Genomic DNA, 9,263 nt, shown 5'->3' with positions numbered 1-9,263 from the left:
AGACTTGGAAATACCATCTTAAAAAGTTCTCACAAGCATCACAAATCATAAAAAAAGAGAGAGAAAAACAATATTTGCTCTCTGTTGCCATATTTCTTAGGTGACTTAGGTTTATGCACAAATAACAATTATTCAGATAGCTGGAAGGAAACAAATAAACAATTGTATATGTCCGAGCACAAAAAAGACCACTACTTTTCTGCATTAAATATCTGAAAAATAATATCAGAAAATATTTATAGGTCAAATACAGAAATAAAATTTAAAAACATACAATTTCTTTACGGCTCAGCTTTTCCTCAGTTCGCGTTTGATGAATAGAGTTTTGTTTAATTTACACCTGTATGACTACAAATACATGATGAATATTGGTGACACAAAAATAAGGTCAAAACATTAACATCAAGAACCGGAAACAAAAACAAATTATTATTACCTAATAGACAGTCTCCACTCACTTCAGCCCCAACTATATTCTCCTACTTTATTTACTCTAGAGCTATTACACCAGTTGACCAGTATGCAATCCGCGACAAGGCCACCACATGTCCACAAGTACATGGGTTTATGATACCAAGTCTTCCCATTCTTTTCATGGATAAACAGTAACCCTTCGGATATGACCGATCTTCTCAAGATTCCCATTGGACTCGTGTGTTTCTTCATTCCACTGAAATAGCTCCGTGAGCTCTTCGGATGCTCCTCGCAGATATAATTTCTCAAGTGTTCTAAGATGCTCAATGCCATCAGGGAGGGCCTTCAGTTCTGGACAATCTACAAGTGTTAGCTGAACAAGGCTTTGCAGTGCGCTTCGTTCGATTACAACGCTGTTGAGCTGCGGTGCATCTGATATTGCAAGCTGTCCAAGATTTGGAAAAGACATAGCATTAAAGTGAAGCCCCTTCCCTTCATAAGCCTTATCAACCCAAAACCCACGTAGACCATGCAACGTCAAGAGGCATGAAAATGAGTCTTCATCAAGTTTGGAGAATGCTAAGGTCAATAAGGTGAGGTTACCAAGATCTGAAAAGGATGATACAATCCGGGGCATTGCTTTCTTGTCCAGTTGCCCTCCTAATTCAAGCTTTGAAAGAGTTGGGGGTAAACAAAGTTCTTCCAGTTGAAGTGTTACCTTCTCACTTATAGCCATAATTGCTAAGCTAACAAGATGGTTCATGTTCATTATAACAGTGCATAAATCGGCACATTGTTCCCTCTGCACTTTGGTGATGGCAAAAGTTCTCAACTGTGTCAAAGCACCAAGATGACATAAAGTCTCTGAGCTCGCCTCAACAAGCCGCAAGGCTTGCAAGCCTGTCAGGTATTTGATGCTTTTAGGCACCTGGATTCCAATCCAGGCCACAACTCCTTTGATATTTATCTCTGGAACGGTAGCTGCATGGAGATATCTCAACTTTCTAAGTTTCAAAACACTCTCTGGCAAAGTCAACAATTTAGCATTGTAAACATCCAAGACTTCAAGTTTTTGTAATCTTCCGACTGTGCTGGGGATATTCCTAACCTCAGTATTTCGAAGACTAAGAAACCGTAGATTAAACAAGTTGAAAACCTCATCTGGCAGCTTGACAATCTGAGCACCTTGGAGATCTAGAGTTGATAGCAAGTAGAAATGTTTCAAGAAAGACCTAAGTGAATCAATAGTCAGACCATTACTAAAAGCATATATTGAGCGAACTGTAAGGTCTGCTGGTTGAGTCAACTGCTTAATATTTGCACTGTGAATCGATAAGCGACGTGTCTTTCCAGCTGAAGAACTCCCCATGCCATCATAAACTTTACAGAAGCCTTCCTCATTTGCTTTTGTCAGAGCAAGAAGTCGAATAATGTCGTGCATTCGGCCACTCTGCACTCGTCCACTTTCATTTCTCTCCACTACTTGTAATAGGCTACGATTGATAAGTTCATACAAATAGCCCTCTGCCACTTCCTCCATTGTTTTATGCTCTGTTTCTCTGATGAATCCCTCTGCTACCCAGTGCCTAATCAACCTTTTCCTTTTGATCAAATAATCCTCGGGAAATATTGTACAGTGCAAAAAACAGTTCTTTAAAATATATGGAAGATCCTCCAAACTAACTGTCGGTGTTTCAGACCGGGAGGTCCTCAACCAACTAGTGAATTTATCCTGCGTGTTCCCGATTCCGTATGGTGATGCAAAGAGACACAAGGATTATACTGGTTCGGGCACTTCGAGCCCTACGTCCAGTCTGGGAGATCGATCTTGTATTCCTTGCACCGAAAAGCTTGTAGTAGGGGGTTACAAGCTAAGTGAGAGAGGGAGCCAGTCCCAGGTCTCGGCGAGGTGTGATGTGGGCTGCTTGAGACATTGCTCTCAGGCGGCTGGGAAGTATGTGTTACAGGGCGTTGTTCTTCCTCCGTCCCCCCTAGAATGGCCCAAGTCCTTTCCTTTTATAGTTTGAAGGGAGGACAAGGGCGGTACATGTGCTAACTATACGGTGTCATGCGAACAGAGGCGGCGTGTCCGAGCCCTGTAGCCTGTTCCTGTGGCGGCGTAGTCGTCGGAGTGATCCGTCCTTGGAGCACTGGGGCGACGTGCTGGTCACATCCGATCCTGTGCGTCATGGGAGCTCCAGAACGGCCTCGGAGTGGGTGCGGCGGTCAGCGTGCGAGTCGCTGTGGACTGACTGTGCACGAGACCGAGGCTCGGTCGGCGCCGAGGCTGCACCACAGTGGGGGGTCTCGGCAGACACGAATCCCAAGATAGCCGAGACCCTGGTGCATAGTGCCGAGGCCCGGAGAGGGCGGTTGATCTGGTGTGCTGGCTCGGAGGCGGTGATGACCTGGGCCAGGCTGCCCATGTCGTGTTGCTTTCGAGGCGGGGATCGCGGGGCACAGTGTAGTGCGGGCGCTGATCGTGGACACAGCGTCAGGATACAGTGACTGGTAATCCCCGCCGTGCCCTGTCTCAGCAGGTATGGCGCTGATGCGACCTCACGTCCCGTCGGCCATTCCGCGGTGTCGAGCCATCGTCCGGCTGAGATCGCGGGAGTGGTTGACGTATTAATGGGACATAACGTGCTGTCGGGAAGATCGGTCGAGGCGGGAGCGACGGGCTATGGACAAGCCGGCCTCGAGCGATACGGAGAATGAGGTCTCGCGCGAGACGGAGATTGGGCTCCTTGCCGAGGCCTTCCGTGAGAGGCCTCGCGCGAGGTGGAAATTGCGCCAGGATGCCGAGACCTCCCGTGAGAGGCCTGAGGCGATGCGGAGAGCCAGGTGGGCTCGGACGGGGCTGGTTATGAGCCCATGGCTTACCCTCTAACTTTGCCGTTGATGGGATTTTAGTGCCTCTTTTGGTGTACGCTCGGGGTACCCCGTTTTATGGTACCCGACACTAACCTTTAGAACAACATTAACATTAAGAATCACATTATTTGTCATCTGCAACTCTAGTTCCTTGTACAAGCTTTCCTAATCAGAGTAGGTTGGGCTTCTGCAAGACAAAAGACGGCCTATGCATGCAATGGCAATGGGGAGCCCATTACACTTATCAAGAAATCTCTGTGCCCAATTATTAAGTTCCAGCGGACACATTTTGTTTTCATTTTTCCAGAAGGCCTCTTTACAAAATAACTCCCATGAATGGTGTGCCTCTAGTGGCTTCAACTCAATTATGCAATTTCCATTAGCCAGCAATGCTACTTGATGTATCCTCGATGTGATAATAAACCTGCTAGTGCTATTGGTAGGAAAAGCATCACTTATCTTGAACCAGATGTCAACGCCCCAGACGTCATCTAGCACTAAACCAAACCTTTTACCACGCAAATAATCACGGATGATCTCAACTAGGCTTCTCCTTTCCATGTCAGCAATGTCAACACGAAGTTCACCCTTCAAATCACTTTTCTGAAATCCCCTGATGATCTGCTTCAGTAAGTCCCCGGATGGGTTAGTTCAAAAGGAAAGCATCTCATCCATTGTTAGATGTGTTGTGTAGGTGGGGTGGTAAGCTACGCGCGAGGCAGTGCATGAGGTCTTGGGTTCAGCGGTGGGAGGCATTTTTTTTAAAGCTGGGAGGATCTTTAGTCCCGGTTGTGACAAACCGGGACTAAAGAACAACATCTTTAGCCCCGGATTGCTAGTCCCGGTTGGGAAACCAGGAGTAAAGTTAGTTCCCAACCGGGACTAAAACTCATTTCTGTAGTAGTGACAGTTATCCATGCAGCACTGTCGAAGTCTTCCTTCACAGTGTTGTAAACATGTGTAACCAAAGTGGTCTGGCCAACTCCCCCCATCCCCCATACCGTTGTAATTACACTTTGCTGTTGTAGATCACCCCTTAGCCAATTCATCAACAACTCCTTGTTTTCATCAATGCCCACAAGATGTTCCTCTTTGGGGAAGTAAGAAATCTGGTCGGTAGATCTATAAGGAGCATCACTGCTTCCATCTTCTCTAGCAATTCCTCTCATGTCATATCGAACATTTCTCTTATCAACGTTCTCTAGTTTTAGTTTGATCTCTTGCAATTTGGACGTGAGACGTCGCCATGTCCAAATACGATTAATACAGCGCTTCATCTTTGCAGCAAAACTACCATGCTTGTCCTCCATCTTGTAGATGAACTCATCGATAACATCCTCAATGTCGAAAGCAAGGCCACAAATCTTCTTGATAAAGTTGGCAGTGTTGTTGTCAGTATCTTTGAATCTCTCGGCTCCGTGTAGGAAAGATTGCATGCTCTCCAATTCCTCCTTGATATCACGGATCTCAACAAAGAGCCTGCCAAGGGCTGAAGCTTCATGGTAGAGCCGTTTTGTGCCAAACCTGCAAGCCTCTAAAACCAAGGCTGAACCAAGCTTCAGAATAAGGACGCCGACAACCCCCTCTGCCATTGCACTGTTGGCTTCTTCTCAGTATTGAAATGCATTGATCCTAAAAGGGAAAAGCCAAAATGTTAAGGTGGATGCGCAGCCAACACCATGTTTTACCATAGAGACTCGAAAAATAAAGGGCAGACCCAGTGCCGGAGGCTCCCACATGAGTGGGGTCTGGGGAAGAGAAAAACCGAGGCAAGCCTTCCCCCCGCAAAATCTGCGGAGAGGCTGTTGCGAACCCACGACCTGGTGACTCACTGAGACAGCTCTTACCACTGCACCAGGCCTGCCCTTCCAAAAAAAAAAAAAATTAATCCAGGGAGGCCCTCACCGGGGGCCCCTACAAGTCGCGCAACGCTCCGCAGCCGCTGGGGTTCGAACCCGCGACCTCATGGTCACGTGTTTCCTCCTCTAACCACTCCACCCATCACTCAATTGTGTATAGAGACTCGAAAAATGAAAGAAAATATTTTAACTCTGATGGGCAAGCTGAAAGAGCAAAGTTTATAACAGATGCCCAGGATCTGTTACTGTTAGTGTATATGAACATACCCTACTCATAAGATAATCAGATGTCAGGTCCCTTTTAAGTTCTAACTAGCACTAGGTGGACCTTTGTACAATACAATTATATAATTGTATATGTAGAGCAAAAGCGAAATATCATCTCTACCTTTTATGTACTCTTATTGAATTGATGATTCAATTTCTTTGGTGCCCCTAACTGCACCACACCCTTTATTTTTATGAAAACCACCCCCTGTTTTGACAAGCACATGATAACTTATTCTGTAATTATGCCAAAATAAAAATAGACATTACTTCTGTTGTGCATATATAAGGCTATGCCTAGCTGTAAATTTCAGGATCCACAACATTATGCTATTGAAAACTAGAATGGTGAAGGTGTACATGTAAATGATGCATAATGTGTTACAAATTAACTAGTATACGACAACGCACATACCAATTTTATGGATCTAAGGAAAGTTTAGAACTTATCATGCACAAATGCTTCCTCTTAATGAAAAACGTGTCAACAGACCATAGTTATTAAGGCGCTAAGGTGAGACGTGGCGAGCCACCCCCTTCCAATCGCCTAGGCGATCATAAGGCGAGGCAAGGCGACGCCATATGTTCAAGGCAGGAGAATGGAGAAGGGATAAAAAAGAAAAAAGAAAAATGAAAAAGTAAAAGAAGAAGGACAAGGAACATAAAAGGCCCAGTCCAGTAGACAGCCCATAAAAGCCCTCCTCAACTATCCTGAACTATCTAGGGCTGCCACTGCTCCTCTCCAAGTGCTTCTTCTCCCTCTCGAACACCTTCTCAGTATCCACTGCTGGAGCCGCCTCCTTCTAGATCCCTGTGTGAGATCCCCTGCTGTTGCCCTTCAAGAGCCCCTCCCAGATCTGCTGGGGAGCAGAGCTGGTGGGGATGGGAGCAGAGATTAGTGGTTAGCCTTGCCTGGTCCTCCTCCAGTTCTTCCTATGTCTCCTCCCTCCCCTGCTCCCTCATTTTGCTGGTTTTGGTCTTGGCATCGAGGACGCCCAGACTTTTTTCAGCGCCTGGACGCCTAGGCAACGCCTTAAAAACTATGCAACGGACACGTTCTCGGGAAAAATGCAGTAACAACAAATTTGTTGAATAGGGCGGGATCCTAGATGCCTCTCCCTCGTTCTGAAGTTGTATGAAGTCAAGATTCCAAAGTTTGGCCTCTACTTTTTCTTCTAATATTATCGATAAATATAGAAAACGTAATTTTTTATGGAACTATTTTAAAAGACAAATATGCTCCGATCACTTCCAAACATTGAAGCTCAATATATAAAAGGGTAAATAATAGTTAAAGTTTGGAATGGTTGACTTTAGACAACCTCAAAACATCACTTTTTTATGATTGTATGGAATGGTCATCGAATATTTCATGAGCTTGCTTAGGCCCTGTTTGGATGCAAACATGTCTAGCTAATAGTTTTGCTAATCGTTAGTTGAATACCTAACTAACAACTATTTCACTAGTTGGACCAAACTAGCTAATAGCAGTTAGTTGTGACCTATTAGCTAGCTAACTATTAGCAGCTAATGGATCCAAACATGCCCTTAATTGTACATCTAGCTACAAGGCTACAGACAACTTACTAAACACAAGAAACAGTAAGTTAGCAAGTTCCGAGTTTCCTTTCTTATTCAGATTGATTCGAAAAAGGGAGAACTTCATAAGCGACAGTCCACCAACTCCCCAAGAAAAAAAAAAAGAAGAGTTGGTTTAGCTATGCTCTTGTAAATTCGAGTTTTTTTAGTCTAAATCGATCCTTAAATATTCAAGAAATTAGCTCAATGCTATAAATAATAAATCCTAGAAAACGACGTTGGATCTTGGAACCGGTCCAACCATTCAATAAGCTTTAAACTAACAGCTGAATACGGATTGTGTTTCTATATGGTCTTCAAGCTTGGAGGGGATCTGAGAGGGGTTACAAAGGAACTCACCGTATCCAGTAGAAATCAAGCGCCAGGAGCGGCTCCGCTAGTAACTGGGGCTGGAGGTGATACCCTTGATCTGGAATTCGGCGGGGGATTGCCGGGGGCTCGGGTCGCTGAAGTACGCGTCAAGTAGCAGAAAATAGATAGGACAGAGGGGGCGGAACACGCGCTAAGATTGCAGTTTTCAGTTAATAATTAATAATTAATACTTCCTCTTGTTATTTGTAAAAAAGTTATTATTTAATAAACGAAAATGCTCCACCGAAGCGTTTATTCCGCATCGGTTCGGTTAGTCCAGACGCGGCTAGATGGGTTGCCGACCCACCGGCCTGCTCCTCCCACCAGCATACACGGTTTCTTAAAAAATAAAATAAACATGGGACTTAACCGTTTCTAATCCTGTTTTCATGTCCATTAGCCACTGCTGTCCGCGCTTCGCTGCGGGTGACGTGTTTGGTATAAAAAAAAAATCTTGAAAAATATGGCTCATATGTCTAATATGTTTTCTCATCGCGTTGCTACGAAAGGTTAGTCTATTTAGTATATTAAATGGGAAAATATGGGAAGGAAAGATAACATGACTTTTTTCATTATAATGTTGTAAACGAACATAAATGTTGGTTGTCATTACATGGTGCCTATTCTAGACCAGCAAATCAATGATATGTTAGTGGAAAGAAGTATTTGATGGAGTTGGGCTCAAGCAACTAACACACTTAGATTCAAAGCACAACATTGGCTAGGATTACATTATAGGTGAAAAGAGCAAAAACTACAATATAAGTACGTCTCCTAACGCAAGGGTTTACAAAAGAGTGAATTAGGATCCACTCCTCTTAGGCGAAACTACAACACATTTCGTAAATTTAGAATTACATGAAAGATTACACGACGTCGAACACTAAATCACACCGAGATTTAAAGTTACATGGTTAAGAACAACCTAGTAGAACCAAGGCTTACTCCAGAAGTCGGGTAGACGAGGACAATGGAGAAACAACAAGATAATGATTATCCAAAACATGGCGTATGACCAACAGATCCAGAAACAGGAGACTGAGAAGTCAAACATCGTGAACCCTAAGACCAAACTAACCAATGATAGACTTGAACATCTTCGAAAACCAGATCCCTTCTTCTCAGATTACACCATCACCTCTGTCAGACGAACCTAGTTCCACAATGACGACAGGATCTCATAGCTCTGCTTCGGATTCGAGAGGGATGGGGATGAAGAAGAAGAGCAAGGACCAAGGACATCTTATAGCGACGAACGGAGATGGGACGTAGCGCACAGGAAGTGGAGACGACATGGATGGGATACACTGCCGGTTCACGCTGTGGGGATAAAGTCAGCCATGTTGCACTCCCTGCGCAAGCGAGCGGAGGAGGGAATAAAGGAGAGGAGAGAGGGTTCGCTCGACGAGGGAGACGTGCGGGCGACCGTGGCCCCAAAAGAAGAAAGAAGGGAGGGGTCTGGTATGGGGACGAGGGCGAGGATCAAGAGCGGACGGGAGGCCAGAAAAAGGAGAAGCGCACAGTGCATGAGGACGGCGAGTGCGGCATGATGTCGTGGACATGCGATGACAGGGTGCTAATGGGCCCGACACCGATGACATCCGCGAGGCACACGGTGGCAGCGACCCGACGTGCATAGCGTGGTCGAGCTGGGCACAGTGCTTGGGACTTGACATCCACTCGGGCTTTTCTAACCACTCCCTGCTACCCAAGGCTAACTTTTTCTCGGTGTTCTTCTTTCCTTCCCTTCCTTGTCCACAATATGCGCCAACCTTTGTATGAAGTGAGATCGCAACACACATGCTTCCTCAGAAACCACCTTATCTTGTTTACCTTGAGAGAACACTATTTCATCAACCCGTTATGGATTTCTCGTTCAAACACTCAAATATTTGTATC

The 9,263-nt window shown here is 45.1% G+C and overlaps 1 pseudogene; it reads right to left on the bottom strand.

The window, feature by feature from the left end:
- Positions 1–250: 250 nt before the first annotated feature.
- On the bottom strand, positions 251–7,512 carry LOC136534686 (disease resistance protein RPM1-like; annotated as a pseudogene).
- Between the last annotated feature and the right edge of the window lie 1,751 nt (positions 7,513–9,263).

The sequence above is a fragment of the Miscanthus floridulus genome, unplaced genomic scaffold, assembly GCF_019320115.1.
Source record: "Miscanthus floridulus cultivar M001 unplaced genomic scaffold, ASM1932011v1 os_2181_1, whole genome shotgun sequence".
Classification (NCBI taxonomy): Eukaryota; Viridiplantae; Streptophyta; class Magnoliopsida; order Poales; family Poaceae; genus Miscanthus; species Miscanthus floridulus.
Note: the sequence above shows the minus strand (reverse complement) of the source record. Positions and strands in the feature narration are given on the sequence as shown.